Source organism: Rattus norvegicus, chromosome X (genome assembly GCF_036323735.1).
Source record: "Rattus norvegicus strain BN/NHsdMcwi chromosome X, GRCr8, whole genome shotgun sequence".
NCBI classification, from domain to species: domain Eukaryota; kingdom Metazoa; phylum Chordata; class Mammalia; order Rodentia; family Muridae; genus Rattus; species Rattus norvegicus.
The window spans coordinates 107,360,064-107,366,790 of NC_086039.1; the positions used below are offsets into that span (position 1 = coordinate 107,360,064).

Consider the following 6,727-nt stretch of genomic DNA (forward strand, 5'->3'; position numbering starts at 1 on the left):
GAGATTCCTGAACATGTTAACAATCAAAAGTTTCTGCTTATATCTGAAAAATAAAACCATTGATTTTACTATCCCCTTTTTGTTAGGAAATTATTTATATTGCTAAAAAGGGCTCTGATAGTGATGTGTAAACGTTATGGACAGATATTTAATTTTCTATCCTATACCTGCTGATTTTCTAGATAAGGGCAAATGAAGGTGCTCCCTGTCATTCTCTATTCCATGGGCCACCCAAAATACAAAGTCCAGCATATGGAAGACTGGGAGCTAGGGAAGAAAGCATCGTTAAGACGGGACTGCAGAAGAAAGGGCTGAAAGGAAGGACATCTAGGTGTGTACATAGGCTCCCTCCCGTTATTCCTGAGTCTTACCTAAAACCTCATTCACTTTCCAGCCCTGCCTCATCTGTGGATGGGAGGCAAGGCACAGGTTATGCCAGGAGTAGTTTAGCTTAAAGAGGGACAGCCTGAGTAAACTTGGGAGGAGGATAAAGCTGAAGTGTGGAAACTACTTGGGTGGAGCATATAGGGTGGACTCGGGCCTAGAACTCCTGCATTTACACTAAACACCTCTGTGTCACTCGAGATTCCAAGTGCAGTTGGCACCCATCTCAATGACACACAATGCTTGTGACAGAGGCAGGAATAGACTTTATTTTAACAGACTCTCATTCTGTAGCCCAAGCTGGTCTTGACCTCATGGTAATCCTTCTGCCTCAGCTTTTTAAGTTCCAATGTGAACTCCCATGTTTGGCCAGGTATTGGCCCTTTGGGAAGGACTCCTAAATGATCCTTTGTCAAACTGTCTTTCCTAATCATATAGTTACATGTCTTTTTTATTCCCACAAATGAAAACTGCTGTCTTCATAAGAGACCATAAGCTACGTGATAATGCAGAAACAGTTGAGAATCCTTGTCTTCATGAAGTCAGACATTACATTTTTAGAGAAAAGGAAATACAATGCTACCTTTCTAGATAAATCTTTCCATCCTTTGGAAAATTATCATTTAGTTTAATTTTTAAAAATATAATATGCATGATGCTTTGTCTGCATGTACGCCTATGTATAACTTGAGTGCAGTGCCCACAGAGGTCAGAAGAGGGAGTTGAATATTTTTTAGCAGGAGTTTCAGATGGCTGTGCATGACCACCTGTGAGCTGAAATTGAATCTACATTTACAGAAAGGACACCCAGTGCCCTTAAATGCTGAGCCAGCTCTCAGGGTGTGAAAGTTGTTACTATCACAGGGTTTGCTATGTTGCTCAGGCTGACACGAACGCCTGTGCTCCTTCCCTCTCGGCTTGGTGTGAGCTGGAGCTGCAGGGCACGCACCGCTGCAGGCAGTTTCAGAGTTGATTTTAAATGAGTAAAGATCTGAAAACTTTGATTTTTTTTTCTAGACAGGGTTTCTCTATGTAATCCTGGAAGTTAGCTCTGTAAGACAGGCTGTCCTTGAACTCAGAGATCCTCCTGCCTCTGCCTCAGAAATGCTGGAATTAAAGGCATGCTCTGCCACTACCACCCGGCTTTGGTCAATTTTTTTTGTGTGTGCTTTTACATTACAAATTTAAAAGATATTTTTTTACTGCTAGGGATTGAAGGAACCCAGAGTCTCATGTATTCGTGGCATATGCTCTCTACCACTGAACTACGTTCCCAGCCCATAAAATTACTTATAGAAAGTATAGAAAACTGTGTGGACAGATTAATATTAATATTTCATTAAGCTACACAATTTTATTCCTAGAAGAGTATACATCTTGGATACTGTTGCCAAATGAATATTTGAGTATCTCTTGCCATCACAGAATAAAAACTGGAAAGCTGGGGGTTGGGGATTTAGCTCAGTGGTAGAGCGCTTTCCTAGCAAGCGCAAGGCCCTGGGTTCCGTCCCCAGCTCTGGGGAGAAAAAACAAAACAAAACAAAACAAAAAAACCTGGAAAGCTCCGAGGATGAAGCACAGGCAATATAATAATTACATTGATGCTTTAATATGTCATGTATAGTATTTTAATGTATTGCTATTTAAAACTGAGTTAGCTAACATTTATATAAATATCTGCTGTTTCAAAATACTTGAGTGCTGATGTTGAGTTAGCTAACTGACTACTCTGCTAACTTAGACCACATTAAGATTAGTGATACAGCTATTTAATAAATATGGGTTAGCTCATATTTGAAAATAGGTATTTTTTCTGAATAGCCTGTTGAGAAAAGTGTACTGACTCTGGGTTACAGTCATGTCTCTCTCTTAGCTTGTGATGTTTGAACCCCTCATAAGGGATTAAGAAGCCCTCAAACCACAACTTTGGTCATACTGACTTCTATCTCCCACTTCAGCATGTCTGATGCCAACCATCATTTCTCTCAGTCTCTCAAAAATAAAAATTATCAGAGTTTTCTAAAAGGTTCGGCAGTTTTTTGGAGTCTCTGAATGATTACAGCATTCTGCAAGTCTGCTTCTTCCAATGTGAGCGTCTCATCCAGAAATCTGAGGAAAGGAAGAGCTGTTGCCAGGGCAAAGGGAGGGCTTCTCTGAGTTCCTTGGTATTTTTCAATGAAGTCTTTGATGTGGCTCACCCTATGAGAAATGTTAAATCTTTGGACAGTCCTTTCCCCGTTGGCTAACCAGATCTGGATCCTGGTGATGGGTTCCAAGTTGTTCAGTGAAACAGCAGACAAAGTGCTTTTATTGTCAACTTCAATACTCTTTGCTTTAGAAATGATTCTTGGTGTAGCACTTCCTAGTCTGTGGCCCTGTCCTGAGAAGGGTTGGAACACAGGCTTTGTAGACATACATACTTCATTTTTTTTTATCTTCAACTTTAACATCCACCTCATCTTTATCAAAAACTCCCTGTAATTCTGAAGGTAATTCCCCCTTTTTGATGGAGTTCAGAAACTGCTGACTTGCACCATCAGAGTAACTTCTAAAATCATCATTGACAGTGAATCCATTTTTCCACAATTTTATATTTACATCTACCTGTTTCTTCTGTTCAGTGGGGGACAAGCATTTGGCACCAGCCTTCTCTGCTTCCTCAAAAAGGCTGTCAACAAAATATTCACAGTCCTTTTGTGGATTATCATTGAGGGGTTGATTGTCAGGAGGTCCTGTTTCACAAACCCATTCTTCTTTTATACTGTCAAGATTATCTACTTCTTTCATTCTCTTTGTGCTACTGGGAATCAAAGGATGATCCTGTGTTCAAGGTCATTGCTAAACACAAATATGGGCCCTGTGAAAGACACTATTTCAAAAGATCCTTTAGTCACCTTATATCTGGGTCTACATAGTCTACACTCTGGGAAGCTCTTCTCTCTCAGTTAATCCTTTCAGGAAATATTCCTATGAACCTTCATATGTATCATAGTTGAATCCAGATGCTATCAAGTTGACAGTCAACATTAACCATCACATTAATTGTTTTAAGTTATTTATTTTAATTTTGTTGAAATTAAAATATAATTACATCATTTCCCCCTTTCCTTTCTTCTACTTCTAAGCCTCCCCATGAATTGACCTTGGAAGAGAACTTACAGCCAGCACACAGTAAGGTAAACCACTGCAATGAGATTTAAAATGCAATTTTCTATCAATTTTCAAGTATATAGTACAATATTTTGACTCAATGATTTTATGCAATAGATCTCCAGAAGTGTTTATATATCATTTTGTGAGTTTTTAAAAATCTAGTGCCATGTTTAGTTTTAGTCTTTACCTTCATCAGGAAGCATTACTTTTGAAGACTTGGTATGTGTTTTGTGTGTTATATTCCTCTTTAGATGTATATGTTTATTGCTAAATTTTGATGTCTAAACACCACTATGTTTTATGAATATACTACAATGTATTCAATCCCATACTGGTGGATATGAAAATGTCTCTTATTACTTTGCTACTGCAACATACCTGGCACATGTCCTAAATATACATGTTCAATGTTCCTCTAGACCAGTGATCCTCAGTCTAGTCTAAAACTCAAATAAAAAAGGAAACTTCAGAGAACACATTACTTTTTTTCCCCAGGATACAGATGGAGTTATTCATAATGGACCAATATCCCTAAAAAATGTCTAATGTCTGGTCACTTGCTAAAACCAAATTTTAAAGGCATCTGAAAACTTCAAAGGTCATAATAACTAAAGGAAAAACATTCCATACAGAACAGAGCCTTTCCAATCAGTGGCAAATGCCTGACTTCAGTTTATTCTGTGGGGATATCCTCAGTTCTGGGAGGGTAGCTGCTGGGAGAATCAACAAACAGGTACATTTTGATGATGAGAGTATAAAAATGAAGTGACTCATTTAAAGATATGGAGAACTTAGGTACACAGACAAGTGATGGCTTCCACAATTGTAAACAATCTGAAGTTAGGAGAGGTAGACGATGGGGGGTTGGCAGAATAGGGGAAGTGAGAAGGGGGAACTGGGAGGAAAGGAGAGAGGAGAAGTGCAATCAGAATGTAAAATAAATCAATTTTTAATCAATTAAAAAAGAAACAGGATAGTATATGTCTTAGGGTTTTTTTTATTAACTTGAGTATTTCTTATATACATTTCGAGTGTTATTCCCTTTCCCAGTTTCCGAGCAAACATCCCTCTCCCCCCTCCCCTTCCTTATGGGTGTTCCCCTCCCCATCCTCCCCCCATTGCCGCCCTCCCCCCAACAGTCTAGTTCACTGGGGGTTCAGTCTTAGCAGGACCCAGGGCTTCCCCTTCCACTGGTGCTCTTACTAGGATATTCATTGCTACCTATGGGGTCAGAGTCCAGGGTCAGTCCATGTATAGTCTTTAGGTAGTGGCTTAGTCCCTGGAAGCTCTGATTGCTTGGCATTGTTGTACATATGGGGTCGCGAGCCCCTTCAAGCTCTTCCAGTACTTTCTCTGATTCCTTCAACGGGGGTCCTATTCTCAGTTCAGTGGTTTGCTACTGGCATTCGCCTCTGTATTTGCTGTATTCTGGCTGTGTCTCTCAGGAACGATCTACATCCGGCTCCTGCTGGACTGCACTTCTTTGCTTCATCCATCTTGTCTAATTGGGTGGCTGTATATGTATGGGCCACCTGTGGGGCAGGCTCTGAATGGGTGTTCCTTCAGGCTCTGTTTTAATCTTTGCCTCTCTATTCCCTGCCAAGGGTATTCTTGTTCCCCTTTTAAAGAAGGAGTGAAGCATTCACATTTTGATCATCCGTCTTGAGTTTCATTTGTTCTAGGGATCTAGGGTAATTCAAGCATTTGGGATAATAGCCACTTATCAATGAGTGCATACCATGTATGTCTTTCTGTGATTGGGTTACCTCACTCAGGATGATATTTTCCAGTTCCAACCATTTGCCTATGAATATCATAAAGTCATTGTTTTTGAAAGCTGAGTAATATTCCATTGTGTAGATGTACCACATTTTCTGTATCCATTCCTCTGTTGAAGGGCATCTGGGTTCTTTCCAGCTTCTGGCTATTATAAATAAGGCTGCGATGAACATAGTGGAGCACGTGTCTTTTTATATGTTGGGGCATCTTTTGGGTATATGCCGAAGAGAAGTATAGCTGGATCCTCAGGCAGTTCAATGTCCAGTTTTCTGAGGAACCTCCAGACCGATTTTCAAAATGGTTGTACCAGACTGCAACCCCACCAACAATGGAGGAGTGTTCCTCTTTCTCCACATCCTCACCAACATCTGCTGTCACCTGAGTTTTTGATCTTAGCCATTCTGACTGGTGTGAGGTGAAATCTCAAGGTTGTTTTGATTTGCATTTCCCTTATGACTAAAGATGTTGAACATTTCTTTAGGTGTTTCTCAGCCATTCGGCATTCCTCAGCTGTGAATTGTTTGTTTAGCTCTGAACCCCATTTTTTATTATTTTTTTTTATTAACTTGAGTATTTCTTATATACATTTCAAGTGTTATTCCCTTTCCCAGTTTCCGGGCAAACATCCCCCTCCCCCCTCCCCTTCCTTATGGGTGCCCCCTCCCAACCCTCCCCCATTGCCGCCCTCCCCCCATAGTCTAGTTCACTGGGGGTTCAGTCTTAGCAGGACCCAGGGCTTCCCCTTCCACTGGTGCTCTTACTAGGATGTTCATTGCTACCTATGGGGTCAGAGTCCAGGGTCAGTCCATGTATAGTCTTTAGGTAGTGGCTTAGTCCCTGGAAGTTCTGGTTGCTTGACATTGTTGTACTTTTGGGGTCACGAGCCCCTTCAACCTCGTCCAGTTCTTTCTCTGATTCCTTCAACTAGGGACCTATTCTCAGTTCAGTGGTTTGCTGCTGGCATTCGCCTCTGTATTTGCTGTATTCTGGCTGTGTCTCTCAGGAGCGATCTACATCCGGCTCCTGTCGGTCTGCACTTCTTTGCTTCATCCATCTTGTCCAATTGGGTGGCTGTATATGTATGGGCCACCTGTGGGGCAGGCTCTGAATGGGTGTTCCTTCATTCTCTGTTTTAATCTTTGCCTCTCCCTTCCCAGCCAAGGGTATTCTTTTTCCTCATTTAAAGAAGGAGTGAAGCATTCACATTTTGATCATCCTTCTTGAGTTTCGTTTGTTCTAGGGATCTAGGGTAATTCAAGCATTTGGGCTAATAGCCACTTATCAATGAGTGCATACCATGTATGTCTTTCTGTGATTGGGTTAGCTCACTCAGGATGATATTTTCCAGTTCAAACCATTTGCCTACGAATTTCATAAACTCGTTGTTTTTGATAGCTGAGTAATAATCCAT

At 40.8% G+C, this 6,727-nt stretch overlaps 1 pseudogene; it reads right to left on the bottom strand.

Annotated features, from left to right (window-relative positions):
- Positions 1–2,254: 2,254 nt before the first annotated feature.
- Positions 2,255–3,201, bottom strand: Ubxn2a-ps1 (UBX domain protein 2A, pseudogene 1; annotated as a pseudogene).
- Positions 3,202–6,727: the final 3,526 nt, after the last annotated feature.